The 16095-nt window shown below is 34.3% G+C and overlaps 1 protein-coding gene across 2 annotated transcripts in view; it reads right to left on the bottom strand.

Annotated features, from left to right (window-relative positions):
- Window positions 1–16095, bottom strand: part of STOX2 (storkhead box 2) — a 151120-nt gene that overhangs the window by 95817 nt on the left and 39208 nt on the right. The window lies entirely within an intron of this gene.

Below are 16095 nucleotides of genomic sequence, written 5' to 3'. Positions count from 1 at the left end.
AGTGAGAGATGAGCAATGTAACAGGTAAGGTAAGCTCAACACTCAGCATCTTGCTTTCTGCCGAGGCCTGCATTATAGCAGCCTGAAACCATACTGAAGGCTCACCAATATTTGGAGCATTCCATCCCACTTTGAGTACTATTTGCAGTATAAAAGGGATAAAGCTGCTCCAGCACAATGATTGAGGCTCTCTGCCACTCACTGGAGCAATAAGGGCTTCTTGGAGGTCACACAGAGCTCCAGATAGGAGAGGAACCAGAGTGAAAGGGAAAAGGAAAACAGGGTTGAAGTGAAGAAGAGATATTCTTCATATATACTGTTAGGAGAAAGAAAGGGAGCAGTTAACTTGTTTTTCTTTCATTTCAACTGTTCCAATTTAAAAAGCTTTAATACAAAACAATCATCAGTAAGCAGATAGTGGTGCTTGATAGAGAGTGGGATATGAAGTCATTAAATGCAAATACAACCTCAGACACTTACTAGCTTTGTGACCCTGATCATGTCATTTGGTGACTATCTGCTTCAGCTTCCTCATAAGTAAAACAGGAATAATAAATAGCAACTACCTCTCAGGTTGACATAAAGACAAAATGAGATGATATTTGTAAAGTATTTTGTAAACCTTAAAGTGCTATACAAACCTTAGTCATTATTACCTATTGTGATGATGATTAAGGGCCTTTTATGTGCAAGATGATAAAACTATAAAAAACAAAATGGTTTTTGCCCTTAAGGGCAAATTCTTACATTCTACCAAGGAAAATAACATGTATATAAAATATAAAATATTATATCTCCAAATCACAACAATTCAAATCTCAAATGAGATAATATAAGTAAAACACTTATCTCATTTGAATTTCACAAAAGCCTTATGAAGTGGCTTTTAATATCATCCCATTTTAACAAATGGGAGAAGTGAAGCTAAATTAAGTGATACCCTAGAATCACAAAACAGTTCTTCAACCTGGGCCTTCCTGGCTACACAGCACATTATCTAATCCTACTCCAGTATGAACAGCCTAAGACTGACTTAAGATTCAATCAATAAGTATTTATTAAGAGCTTGATAGAAGCCCATCAATAGGAATGCACATTGAACATCTAATAAGGCCTCTTTGATCAACCAAAAGATATTTTTGATGCATCTACAAGGTGCCAAATGAAAAAGAAGTGGGCAGAAAGGTAGAGGAAGAACCAGGAAAACAAATTTTACAAAAACACAGAGAGGAAAGAATATACAGTAATTAAAAGAGAGAGAGAGAGACCCATAATGTCAAATTTTACAGAGACAAAAAAGATTTAGGTTGAGAAAAGTTTCCCCATTGAGAGATCTTTAATAACTATGACACTGAAATTTCAATTGAGAAATGAGATCAGAAACAAGATACCAAGTGAGGAACATGAGGAAAAAGAGGAAGCCATTGGAGGCAGGTTTTTTACAGCATTTTGACTGTGAAAGAGAAGGAAAATACAGGACCAGGTTTTAAGGATGGAAGCTGTCCACACATGTCCATATACAGAAAAGAAAGAACCACTAGTTAGTTAGAGATTAAAGATTAAGGTGAAGAGGTGATTAATTGGGGGAGGTGATCCCAAAATCTTCCAGAGAAGAGGGGACAAGATCACAGAGATGTTGTCCTTGGTCTTGAGAAACATCAAATTATTCATTACAGATTGGAATATTAGAGAGAATGGAGGATAGTGAGAAAGGATTATAAAATAGAAAAGAGGAAGCTCAAGGCAGTGATGTATGAGATAAGCTCTTCTGCTGGGAAGCATTAGGGAGAAGGTAACATAGAAGACTGGAGGAAAATAGGGAACTCTGAAATAGCCATTATATGAAATTCCATAGGGAATAATTTAGGAATGAAAAGTAGGGTTGCCTTTAGGAAGCTAAGGAATACTTATTTGTAGCTGACCCAATAAAGTTTTGTGACTTCCTCCATCACAATTCAGTACCACTTGAACAGAGTGGAAGGGATAGATGGTGGAGTTAACTCAAAGTCAAATAACTCAAAGCATGAAGAGCAAGAATACAAAGATGCAGGAAATTCAGAAGTAGAGGACAAAAGGATATAGAACTTATTAGCTATAAGGTATAAATTGGAAAGGGAAAAAATTGATATCAGCTCAGAGATGATAACTTGGGAAAACCTCAAGCCTTTAATATTGTGAAGAAAGAAACATGTTCTCATTCCCATAATCAACATTGTCTTAGCATACTTTTTAAACAGCTGAGAAATACTGATATCTGTGAAATACTTTAAGGATAAGGAATCATTAAAAAACTAGAACATTAATTAAAGGGTTTGCAAGCCAGCACTGGGTTTGCAAGGACACAGACACTTATCATTTCTTCAATGGAACTACCTCAAATACCACCATCAAGGTTAAGCTTCTCTAAGGCATAATAGATACAAGAAAACTAGAAACATTATAAACTCCTATCAAGCTCCTGCTGCTGCCACCATACTGCTATGGCAAATAATTTATAATAAGTGCCCCAGGTTGAATAACTTAGGCAAAAACACATTCCCCTCCCCATTTCAAGCATGCCATGAGAACTACATATGTACATATTACATATGTATGCATACACATATGAGTGTGTGTGGAAACATACATATACATACGCAGATATTTTTTAAAATCAGCCTGATCACTTCAAACAATTTAGAACTTGGAACTCCCACAGTTTTCAGACAAAAGATGAAACCAGTAACAGAACCCTCATTGCTACTTTTAGAAGAGAAATATTAGGAATAATTGGCCACATGAGCAATAGGATGTGTTTTTGGTTTTCTAAGTGGATACAAAGAAGTTATATCTAAGGCTTTTGCAAAAGAACATTCATTTTAAAATACAGCGTGTGGGTTCCATAGCAATTTTCCTGTTTTGAGACACACGACTTCTTTCATAGGGTTTCTGAATTCATTTTACATTCAGTTTTTTTTTTTGGCCTTTTAAAAAATAGACATATAAATATATTTGTTCCAAACTAAAGTCCTCTGAAAATCAAAGCCTGGAAATTAACTGCCATGATGGGACTATAACTGCTTATAGTTTGTCTCAGGGATAAAATTGTTTTAATGAAAGGCAGCATGGGGCCAAGAAAGAGAACATTGGTTCTAGAGTCAGATGGTCAGATGTGGTTCTTGTTGAGTATTTCATTTATGTATGACTCTTTATAAGCCCAATTGCAGCTTTCTTGGTTTGCCATTTCCTTCTCTAGTTCATTTTATAGATGAGGTAAACTGAGACAAATAGTGTTAAAGTGACTTGCCTACCTCTGTGCCACCCAGCTGCCCAAGTCAGAAGACTTCACGTGACATTCACATGAATAAAGCTCTTATTCTCCTTGAGTCTAACTAAGTCTCCTTATCTGTTAAATGAAGGCAATGTTATTTGTATAGCAACACTACAATATAGGGATTTATTTATAAATTTTATAATTTTTATTATTTATAAAATTTAGAAACCTTAGAGAGTCACTTAATCTTTCTATGCCCTCAATTTCACAATCTCTTAAATAAGTAAGGACTTTCTACATTGTACTAAGTCATGTTTGTATTCAATTAGGAAAAAAAAAACTGATATGAGTTTTGTGCATTGAGCTGCTTCCCACAGAGGTTCCAATAAAATCGTGTGACTTCCTCCATCACAATTCAGTACCACTTGAACAGAGTGGAAGGGATAGATGGTTGAGTTAACTCAAAGTCAAATAACTCAAAGCATGAATAGCAAGAGTACAAAGAGGCAAGAAATTCAGGAGTAAAGGACATATATATATATATATGTATGTATAAAATATAAAAATGAAAATTATTACTGTAGAACAATTATAATGTAAAACTATCTAAAGCATTACAATTCAGCAAATATATTTGAGTCATATTTTTAAAAATTATATCAGGGGCAGTTTTTCATCCAAATCAATATTAGAATCTCTTCTATAGGGCAAGGACATTGATGAATTGGTTAAATCTGAGCCTAGGAAAAAGAAATCCCAACTAACCTACTCCATCTTGTGTGTAAATGACTTAGTTTCTTACAGCCTGTCAACCTGTCCTATGAAATGGAGATGAGAGGATTGTGTTGCACATTTGGCAAATAAAAGATGACAGAAAGACAGTGAAGGACAGTGATTAGAGGACTAAGTAGGAAATAGAGTTCTCAGTAATAATTCCAGCTATTAACAGGCTAGAGGTAACCTTGAACTCTATGCCAGTATGCCTTGAGGAAAAACATTGAGAAATAGGAGCAGCACAAATGTGGCTGAATACAATAAAGCATATGTATCAGAATGAATAATGCAAAAATTATTATTTAGCCCAATTACTAAATTTATAAGAGGCATTTAAATTGTATTGTGGTTATTTTTAAATGGACTCACTAGAATAAATTCCAGGCACTCAGGAAGAAGTGTTCATCCAAATTTAAGCCCAGAGTAGACCATGGTTGACATATGAACTAAATAAACTTTATGCAAGTCTAAAAAATGTTGACATTGAAAAACATCCACTAATCTATTCAGCATGATTACAGTATCCATCTTTTAAACTATATTAAAAATAATTTATTTTTTAACGTTAAGGCTACAGGCAAGAAGAAATACTATCAATTGGCAAGTATTTATTAATGCTTTCTATATGTGCTCTAAAGGCAGAGGATACAGGGAAAAATAATTTTTCTAAAAACAATCTCTATTCTCAAGGAGTTTACATTATAACAAGAAGACATGCAATAAATGCACAGATAGAATAATGAAAAGAGAAGGCAAGGCAGTGGCTGACAAAGAGAAGGAATCATGGATCTGTGTACTTCAGAATTAGGACTAAGTTATGGTTTGGCTGATTTCTGTATTAGGGCAGTAAAGAATTTTTAAAAAGTTAAAGCTGATACCTTCTCTGTGGGAAGCAGCTCAATGAACAAAACTCTTATCAGTTTCTCTTTTCCCCTAACTGCATACAAACAAGACTTAGTACAACGTAGAGAGTCCTTACTTATTTAAGAGACTGTGAAATCCAGGGCATAGAATGATTAAGTGATTGTCCCCTACAGGAGTCATATAAACTTAATATTAGCTGAGTAAGGGATAATTGTGAGATATTCCAACACTCACTCTCACACTCTCTCTCTCCTCCCACCCCCGCCTCCATCCCACCTTGGTGCTTTAGTACAAATCAACATATTTGCTTTCATGGAAATTATAGAATAGAACAAATGACTAACAACATTACCTACAGGGAGACTTACAAATATTCTCACTGACATTGAAATGTTCAAGTGTCATCCATCAAGTTAAGGACAAATAATGAATGAACAATCTAAAAATAATCTATCTAATTAAAGGTAAATGTAATGGCCCACAACATATACACACCCTTACAGAGTCACTTCTAAATATAAGCCTGAATAGAACCTCATTAAAATCTAGCCCAACTTAGCACAAAACTCTGTATAACATGGGCCTGTTTTGCATTCTGAAAAAGAGATCTCACTAATGAAAAAAAATTCATTATAATATAGTTCCAACATCTATAAGTCATACTTACCCATGGCATTCATCCTTAGGGTGGTATTTTAATGGGCCTTCAGTATATTAAATTAAATCTATAAATGGAATGAGTTCTGTCTACTCATCTACTTTACTTTGGAAACATCTGACCCTATTATTTGCTACAGCTATCGTATACTCTCTTATAAATGTCTACTCTTTTTGCAAACACGTAGGCAGCCATGTGATATAATAAAGAGAGTAGAGATTGTGAAATAAGGAACACTCAGGTTCAAATGCCTTGGACATTCAATAGTTACATGACTACATTACCCTTACTACAAAACTAAAATTTTAGACTTATGAATTAAATTGTCTTAATTTATATGATATAGAGAATCTATTTACTTTTTGTACCTCACTCTCAAGCTTTCCCTTTGTTTCATATGTAAAAGACAACAGATGTAAATAGAATAGCTACATATAACTCTGGACTTGGAGTCAAGAGTCCTAAATTCAAATCCAACCTCACTCACTCACTAGCTGAATGACCCTGGGCAAGTCACTTAACTTGTTTGCTTCAATTTCCTCAACTGTAAAATGAGGAAAATAACAGCAACTATTTCCCAGAAGTATAGTGAAGATCAAATGAGATAATATTTGTAAAGCATTCAGCACAATGCTTGATATATAGGAGGCACTTAATAAATTTAACTGCTTGATTCCTTCCTTCTCTAAAGCAATACCACCATTCTCACCACTTCCAACCCATCTTTGGGTTTCTTTATATTATTTGCTTCTCTTTTTTCTTTGACATAAGCTATTCCCAAATTATTGCAAAAAAAAATCTAGTGTGTTGCCTTTTTCCAAATAAGTGAATTCAAGTGTATGGAAATCAAATCCAATTCAATGAACAGCATGCAAGAATTTCCTTGATGCTTAGAAAGACAAATTACAGTATCAACAGATCCTGTAGAAGAAGTTCTCCTTGAGTGTAGGTGCACTTTCCTTATCTTGGTACTCTCACCAACTGGTACAATGCTTAGAATATGGGATATGTTTAATGTTTGCAGAATTAAATCCCTTCACTAAAGCTCTATTCCCATATTTTATCCTGTTGCAATTATGGTTCTGGAGAGTTATCTTGCTAGAAATGAAAATGTAAAAAAAATGTAAAAGCTTCTAGTTTACACCCAGGATAACCTTGTATCTTTGACCTATGGACCAATCTAGGATGAAAGAAGTCCATCACTGGAAGATAGGTAATCAAGTGTTTATTTTTTGTTTGCCCACAACAAATGAAAATGTCTCTACCAGTGGTGACAAACTCATAGAAAGAGAAACCACTAAATTCACATAAGAATTTGTATGAATCATATATTGGCTTAGAAAACCACAAATTAAACTATAGCTATGTTTTATTACATGTAACTTGTTTTTAAAAATATTTCCCAATTGTATTTTAATCTTCTTTGGACCCCATTAAGGAGTATTGTGGCCTACATATGAACTATAATCTGAAGGTTATGTGGTTGATAGCTCTGTTCTACACTATGGCATGCCTTTGCGAAGTATATAATAATTTTTTAAAAGCATAATAACTGATTAGCTTGAGTTTACAATAGGGAATTAGGAACCAAAAAAATTTTATCTAACAAGTTAGTCATCATCCAAATTTCACATCCCCTAAATTTGTAAAAGGCAATAGTTGATTCATTAGTAATTTAAAAAGAATATTTTCTGCCCTGGGATTTTTTTAAAGGATATATGATCAATTTGTTTGATCTGATTCTAGCTCAAGAAATACACTCACATTTTACTTGACATTATTATTATTATTAAAAGGTAGCACAGGTTAGTGTGTAGACAGTAGAATTTGGAGTCAGGAACACCTGGTTTTAAATCCTACCTCAGACTCTTAAAAGCAATGTGACACAGAGCAATCACCAAAGCTGTATAAGCCTTTAAGTTCTTTCACCTGTAAAATGAGGGGGTTGTGTTCCATGACTTATAATGTCTCTTCTACCTCTAAACATATCTGTGAGCCTATGGTTCTATGATGCCAAACCTGATAGCCCTGTATTATGCAATGATGACATAGTATGCCATTTTTGAAGAGGTATAATAACAAATATATATATATATATATATATAAGAAACCCTTCCATGCTTTCTTATTGATTCATCATACAATTCAACAGAGAAACAATACCCTGAAGATATTCCTCCCATTAAACGCCTCTCATACTTGTGTTAAAAACTGTAAGATTCCTTGAAAGATATAATGGGGTCATTTTGACTGATGCTACTCTGATTATTCATTTCAATTAAGGAAAAACTAAGAAGACCTGGATCACAGGTGATTGTCATTTTTACGGAGAAAATCTAGTGCAGAGTCTAATTGGAAAAAGAATTTCCTCTAGATATTTGGGTCTTCTAGATATTCCCATTTATAAAAGCCATTGTGCTGATTCCATCAAGCTCAGAATATTGTAGCATCTCCTAAGAGATCCATAAACAATCAAAAGAGTTCATCCTACAACTAATAAACTCTGAAAGCAGATTGAATTACACTTTTTTTTAACTTTTAAATTTTTTCTTGTACTTTTTTTGATCTGTTATCTTTTTTGCAACATAACTAATATGGAATTATGTTTTACATGACTTCACATGCATAAAGGATATAAAATTGACATCTCAAGGAAGGGGGCAAAGAAGGAGAGAGAGAGAATTTGTAGCTCTAAATTTCTTAAATATTATTAAATATTTTACATGTAATTGAGAAGTACTTAAATGAAATAAATAAAAATATACATTTTAAAAAAGAATGTACCCTAATGATTCACAAAGAAAAAAACAATAAAAAAATGATGATGCTATTCAATTGAATAAAGACACAAGAAACTTGGTCCCTTGTTACAGATTGTATATCTTGGATTAATGCTACAGATGTGCAACAAATTGAGTACCCAAATTTAACAAGAATAAGACACTGGCCAGATTGCCTTTGGGGAAATTGCTAAGTGCTCTTAAGCATCCAAGGCTTTTCAAAGAAAGAAGGACACTATTTTCTTTCAATGGTGCTATAAGACCTAAAAATCATGAAATAAAACATTGCCCAAAGAATTCAAGTTATGGGTAGCTCAAACAGAATTGAAGAGGTGCCTGGTAGGCAGAAACAGTTCAATACAATATATTACCAAAGAAAAGTCGCGTACAATTTCTTGTAAAATACATCAAAGAGAACATATAAATATAAAAGGAGATGGGACATAGCAAGAATAAAGACTAACTATTAGACAGCCTGTGTACTACATTGTACACATAATGTCAGTAAAATTGTGGAAAAAGCAATACAAGGACATACTCAAGGTTTCTCTTAAGAACTTTAGAATTGATTGCATGACATGAGAAACATTGGCACAAGACCATCCAACATGGCATGCCCTCATAAGATAAGGAGCTATGCTCTATGAGCAAGCAGAAATGAAGTAGCTCAAAAGAAATGCAAGACACACAAAGTCAGACAATCTATCCCAAATGTTCATATGAGCTATTTGTGCCTGACCCGTACTATAGCACTTTGGAATCATACTGGTCTGATCAGTCATAGTCGGACACACTGTAAATTAACTGTAACACAGTGATGTCATTTTGGTCCTTTTCGAGAATGAAGGGCAACAACTACATCAACCAATATCAGGGAAAAGAGAGGAAGGACACAGGCACAGTGGACAGACCCCCGCAATGGATTTGAGAGGACATGGCTAAGAATCACGTAAGACAAAAAGCCATGAGAAAGATGTGACTTTTGCCTTTAAGTGTATTGTGATATTTCCTCTAATAGTAGTCTCAAAAAGGCAGTGGAAAAGACCAGTAAAAGTAGGTAGATTGAACACAAAAACATCCAGATACCATTTTCCAATGTTTCTACAGAGCACTCCCAAATTATTCATTACTATTCATTGTCAACCTGCTCAAAAAATAATCACTTATCCACTGCATACTGTACTTTACTCAAGCCCTCTAACTAACATGCTATACTCGGTGGTTTCCTATTACCTCCAGAATCAAATATAAAATCTTCTGTTTGGCATGCAAAGCTTCATAGCCTCCTCCAATCTAATTCCCCTCAAGAACTCTGAGATCCAGCCTTTTTGCGGTTCCTCAAACAAGATGTTCCACTTTCTGTCTCCTACTCTTTTCACTAGATGTCTGAACCATACCCAGAATTTTCTTTCTCCTCATGTCCTGGCATCCCTGACATCCCTCAAATCCAAACTATAATTCTACCTTCTATGAGGAGTTTTACCCAAACCTTAATTCTAGTACCTTCTTTTTATTATTTCAAATTTATCCTGTTTATCACCTGCACAGTGTCTCCCCATTAGATTGTAAGCTCCTTGAGGACTGTCTTTTGCCTTTTTTTGTTTCCCCAACACTAAAATAATACCTAGCACATATTTACTGACAACACAAATGAAGAAATCTGACAAATGTCATTGTACAAGCAACTACAAACTCATATAAACTATTATTTCTTTTTCATTTTCACATTGGAGAAACTAAATTAGAGGTTGAAGAAATACAGTCATGGAAAATGTAAAGTTAGAATTGTACCACCTAAACTCCCTGGGCAGGGAATCTATTTTGTTAACAAAAAACAGACTTAAGCCCATTGGTGACAAAGAGTAAGAATTAAAAGTGATTTCCTATGACTCCACAATGACTAGTTCAAAAGAGGGCAACTGACCAGTGAGTCAATGTAGCATCAATGCTAACTAGGAACAGTTAAATGTAGTAGACCCAAAGTTAGACTTAAATACATGAAGACTTTGGACTAAGTCCTAATTCAGATATTTATTTTAGGACCCTAAGCAAGCTCTTTGACTCTTTAAAACATCAGATTCTTATCTATTCTTATCTATTAAATGGGGATAACAACAACATCTATTTTACAGAACAGTTATGTGAACCAAATGTGAATGCATGTAAATTGTTTTGTAAACCCTAAAGTGCCATATAAATGTGAGCTATTATTGGTCAGTCAGAAAATATTTGTTAAGTGCCTACCATATGCCCTGGCATTTTGCTACATACTTGGAATACAAAAAGGGAAAAGAATAATCCCTGGCCTCAAAGAGCTGATGGATTTGTTGTTGTTGTTGTTTTTATTACTGTTGTTATTATTATACCTGTAATGACACAGGGGAGGATAGAATGAAAATATTCATGTTGCAATGAACTATTTCTTCTGAACTAAGCTTGAACTTGGACTCAATTCCTTTACTCTATATGTCTGATGATTCTCAGTTAACCTGCTAACAACTAATTTTTTAAATTCAGTTGTAAGATCTAAGTTATTGGGGGCTTTTTATTCACTACTCTTCAAAGTAATACTTAATACAGTGATAGGCATAATTATTGGACATAAACTGATTTAAATTCATGAAATAAAATCTATAAGATTTTCCAATTACTAATCTCAAAGTAATCTTTATTTTGCTAATCATATTAAGAGTATAGTTATGTATAAGGAAATACAAAAATTGAGTTTTTAAACAGTTCTATGATTTTACAAGCTGGAAAATCAAGGGATGGGGAGATGCATTGATCTGCCACAAGTCACACACAAAGAAAGTCCCTCATAATGGGATTCCATATACAGGGTTCATCTGGACTACAAATTTTTTAAGAGCAGGAAACCATGCTGTCATCTTTTTTTATAGTAAGAATGTTCCCATAGCCATGATCACACTGTTTTTTGAATCAAGAATAATGGTCTGATAAAAGGTTTTCCTTTTACAAAGCCTCATGAAATGTGCACTTTCTTGTTTTAAACTAGAGCCAAATCTTAATCGCCACAGTACTCATGGCCCTATGGACTCATATAGCAGCAGCCACTCTTAAAAGCTTGGTGAATTATAACATTTCATATCTAACAATCTGTATCTTTTATCACCCTGGCACTTTCATCTAGTAAAACGATTTATGCTACAGAACTAGACAAGAGAGGTAACATAGACTAGTGAATAGAAAGCCAACCTGGAGTTAGGGAATAACCAAGTTCAAATAAGATGTTCAAGTAGTACATACTAGCTCTGTAATTCTTGATAAGCCATTTAACTTTTTAGTGCCTCTCAGGTAATTGTCTCAGATTTTAAGTTGCAGAGGAGGTGCTTTCCAACACTGATATAGGTAGCTTGCTCACTGGTATCTCTTTAAGTTGATCAAATCATAGGTATGTTTTTTACCACCTACTGCCACTCTTGTCACCTCCTCAAAACAAAACAAAAAACAACAATTTGTGAGTGAAATGAGTAGAACCAAGAGAACATTGTACCCAGTAACAAGATTATATGATCATTAACTGTGATGATTTGGGCTCTTTTCAACAATGAGGTAATTCAGGCCAATTTCAATAGAATTGGGATAGAAAGTGCCATCCAAAGAGAGAATTATGGTGACTAAATGTGGATCAAAGCATCACCTTTTTGTTGTTGCTTCTTGTTTGTTTGTTTTCTCTCATGTTTTTCCCTTTTGATCTGATTTTTCTTGTACAGAACGACAAATATGGAAATATCTTTAGAAGAGTTGCACATGTTTAATCTATATTGAATTATTGCTATCTTGAGGAAGGGAGAAGAGGGAGAGAGGGAGAAAAATTTGGAACACAAGGTTTTGCAAAAGTGTATGCTGAAAATGTTTAAAACTATCTTTGCATGTATTTGGAAAAATAAAGTACTATTTGTTTAAAAAAAAAGCTTGGATAGATCTTAGTTGAACATTATGCAGTCTAACATTTTCATTTTACAAATGAGTAAACTGAGGCACTAACAAGTTAAATGATAAATCCATAGTTGAGAGAGACAGAGTGACCAACCAAAATTCAAACCCACATTTTTTCTCCCCTTGTTCCAGCACTTTTTGCAGCATAACATTATACTCAATACAGAAAACAGGTTTTCCATTTGTAAATCGGGTTGAGCTTCCATTAAAATCTGAAGACTAATTAGTTTCTTCATAGTATGGTATTTAAGCTAACCTTGGCTAGAACTAGAATATTGTTTGATATTAAAAATTACCAATTAAATCTAAGAACTATGGATCCTATTTCTTTATGATGTGAAACTATCTGTCTTGGGGAGTTTCTTAGAGACATACATTTGTAGTTATTTAGAAATGGTTTCTGAAGGAACTCAGTTTAAATCCCTAAGAGAGAAGAAAGAGAAAATAGTAAAATCCTCTCATGAAGTTAATTCTCTATTGTTTTCCTGTTCCCATCATGCAGTATGGAAGCCCTTCTACCTAGCAGCAAGTCAGCCCTTCTACCAACATTTTCAAATTTGATTTGCTTTTTATATTATTGCTTCAGGATTTCATAAACCTGGCCTTTACCATCTTTAGACTCACTTTTTGAAGTACTTAAAAAGAGCTAAAAAGGCAGTTAACATACAGAACTTTTTCATTAACAAGTGGCCATCATTAAAAAGAAAGAGAGAAGAAAAGGGAGATTGAAGGGAAGGTATCTTCAGGCCGGATAGAGAAATTCAACCAGACAGGTGAAATCTAAAAATCTGAAATCTGATTAAATGGAATGAATCAAGAGAATCTTCTTGGGAATAATGGAAGCTCAAATTTCCTTAAAATATATACAAATATATTTGTAATATAAGTAAATCGTGACACACACACACACACACACACACACACACACACACACCAAAAGTTTGTAAATTGGATCAACAACCTATTATTATCCATCAATCATCAGCAAATTAGATTTTGCCTTTGTTGACATTTGTCTTCTCAACTTAATAGTTTATTTAACTGGTGGCTGCTGTTTTCCTCAGGGGCTATTAACACAAAAATAGCATTTATTGAGCCAGGCAAAGTGATAAATTACTTTGTGTTTACTCTTGTCACTAAGGCTAATCACTGACTAATCCCTAGGGTTTTCATTTTTTAAACATTTTTTTATTTGCAAAAAAACCCCAGTATTTTTTAATTAAGCAAAGAATAGGACTGTCAACAAGAACATAATGTAACAACTTGCTGATCATAGATAGATGTAAGTGATCTATATAACATTAAGAAATGTGTCAAATAGCAATAAAGGCAACTATTTGTTATCCATCCAACACAAACATAAATTTTAAAATAAAGAAGAGAGTTCAAGAGGGACCAAACTAAGAATTATGTGATTTGTTATTTCATTGCATCACTGAATTTAGGAGGATTTGGACCTGAAAGGGACCTAAGAAAACATCTAATCCAGAGATTTTTAACTCAGAGTTTACAAATAAAAATTTTTTTAAATAGTACGATGATTTTATTTCAATATAATTAGTTTCCTTCATAATCTTGTGTATGTTCTTTTATGCATTTTAAAAACATTATTTTGAGGAGTCTGTGCACACATACGGTTCAGCAGATCTCCTGCCAAAAAAATCCAGGATATACCCCAAAGTCAAGAATCCCAGCTCTAATCTAATTCTTTCATTTTGCCTATGAAGAAACAGGCTAACAGAAAGGGGAAATTATTTGCCCTAAGCCATAGGAAATACAAGACAGAATCTGAACTCAGTTCTTTTTCCTTCCCACAAAGGTGCTTATATACAATGTGACAATTCATCAGTCAAAAGCAAGAAGGGAAAAAAATGAGCAGGTGAGCAAAAGCAATGCTATAAATTACTCAGATTCTATAAATACACTTCCTAGAGTACCGTTAGCATTATCACACACATATACAAATACACCAATCATTTTTAATCTGTCTACTCACAGATGCATAAACTGAATCACGTTACAAAAAATCAAGTAAGTAATAATAAAGTAAACAAGTAAAAATAAGTGTAAACAAAAAAAGTGTGTAGTACAGTATATAGAGCACTAAGCCTTAAGTCAGGAAGACTCAATTTCTTGAATTTCAATCTTGTATCAGACATTTAACTAGCTGTGTGACACTGAGCAAGTCACTTAACCCTGTTTGTTTCATTGCTTTAGCTGTAAAATGAGCAGGAGAAGGAAGTAAACCATTCCAGTATCTCAGTCAAGAAAACCTTAACTAGGGTCATGAAGAGTTGGATACAACTAAACAACAACATTTTTTTTATCTTTCATCGTGCCTCCCTGTCTTGGCTTTTCTGTACTTGGCCTTTGTTCAAATACACCAAGAAGTAATTCTGGGGCTTCTGTAAAAAAACAATTTCTAAACACTATTTCTCAGATGAACACATGCAGAAACTGGAGCATCAAAAAATTGAGAGACACCCTACTATAGTGGATAAAGAACTGGCCTCAAAGCCAGGAAGACCTAGTTTGACTTCCTGCCTCTGACATATGCTGGCTGTGTGATTTCAGAACAAATCACTTAACTTTTCACAGTACATCCCGGCCCAGGCAACTCTCCAAGGTTATAAATTAAGAAGGTTCTAATCTGCTTTGGTAGAAGAGCCTCCTCATCCAAGGGTTGGTTTCCCTACACCCATGAAATTTCAGGTCCTATACCTTCTCCTAGCAAAAGGTTGGCAACAAAATAGGTGTCCACCAATAACTGAAAAAATCATGTTGATTCTCTGGCCCAAAGTATAATTATTTTTTATTTATGCTGGCACAAGAATAAATTTTCAAAATTGATCCTTCTGTTTAATTGGGCAATAAATGCAATAAAAATTGTGAAGCCCTAAAAACTCTACAAAGTCTCCAAAAATGGATCCATTCATTAAGGCCTCTAGGAGTGGGAGAAGAGGAAAGAATGTCCTAATTTGTAAGATGTTCATCTTACAAAACAGATGCCCTCCTGTCTCATTAATTTGGTAGAGCTGAATACATTGTTCTTCATTGTGTGTCCACACAATGCTTTTCTTCTCTTCCCATTTCACTCAAGCTATGACAGCCTAAACAATCTCTGTGCTTTCAATTCAGAAAGCTTGCCTCAGATACAGTACTGAGTTGATGAAAAAGAGTAGTGAGGTTACTTAAAGTAGTAGGTTATTTTTTTAATTGGGGTGGGGAAACCATCCTCACTCCATTTCCACAAAACAGTAACAAACAACAACTCAACTTTCAGGATGAAGGATCAGCTACCAGAATGCACATTCACCTCTCTATTCACAGAAAGATCCCGGGTCATTTCATCTAGAGCAGGATTTCTTTTTTTTTTTTAATAACTTTTTATTGACAGAACCCATGCCTGGGTAATTTTTTTTACAACATTATCCCTTGTACTCACTTCTGTTCCTACTTTTCCCCTCTCTTCCTTCACCCCCTCCCCCAGATGGCAAGCATTTCTATACATGTTGAATATGTCACCTTTTATCCTAGATACAATATATGTGTGCAGAACCGAACAGTTCTCTTGTTGCACAGGGAGAATTGGATTCAGAAGGTAAAAAAATAGCCTGGGAAGAAAAACAAAAATGCAAACAGTTTACATTCATTTCCCAATGTTCTTTCTTTGGGTGTAGCTGCTTCTATCCATCCTTGATCAATTGAAACTGAGTTAGCTCTCTTTATCGAAGCGATCCACTTCCATCAGAATACATCCTCTTACAGTATCATTGTTGAAGTATATAATGATCTCCTGGTTCTGC

This window comes from Antechinus flavipes, chromosome 6 (genome assembly GCF_016432865.1).
Source record: "Antechinus flavipes isolate AdamAnt ecotype Samford, QLD, Australia chromosome 6, AdamAnt_v2, whole genome shotgun sequence".
Taxonomy (NCBI): domain Eukaryota; kingdom Metazoa; phylum Chordata; class Mammalia; order Dasyuromorphia; family Dasyuridae; genus Antechinus; species Antechinus flavipes.
The sequence above is the reverse complement of the archived record's forward strand: the minus strand, read 5'-3'. Positions and strand labels throughout refer to the sequence as shown.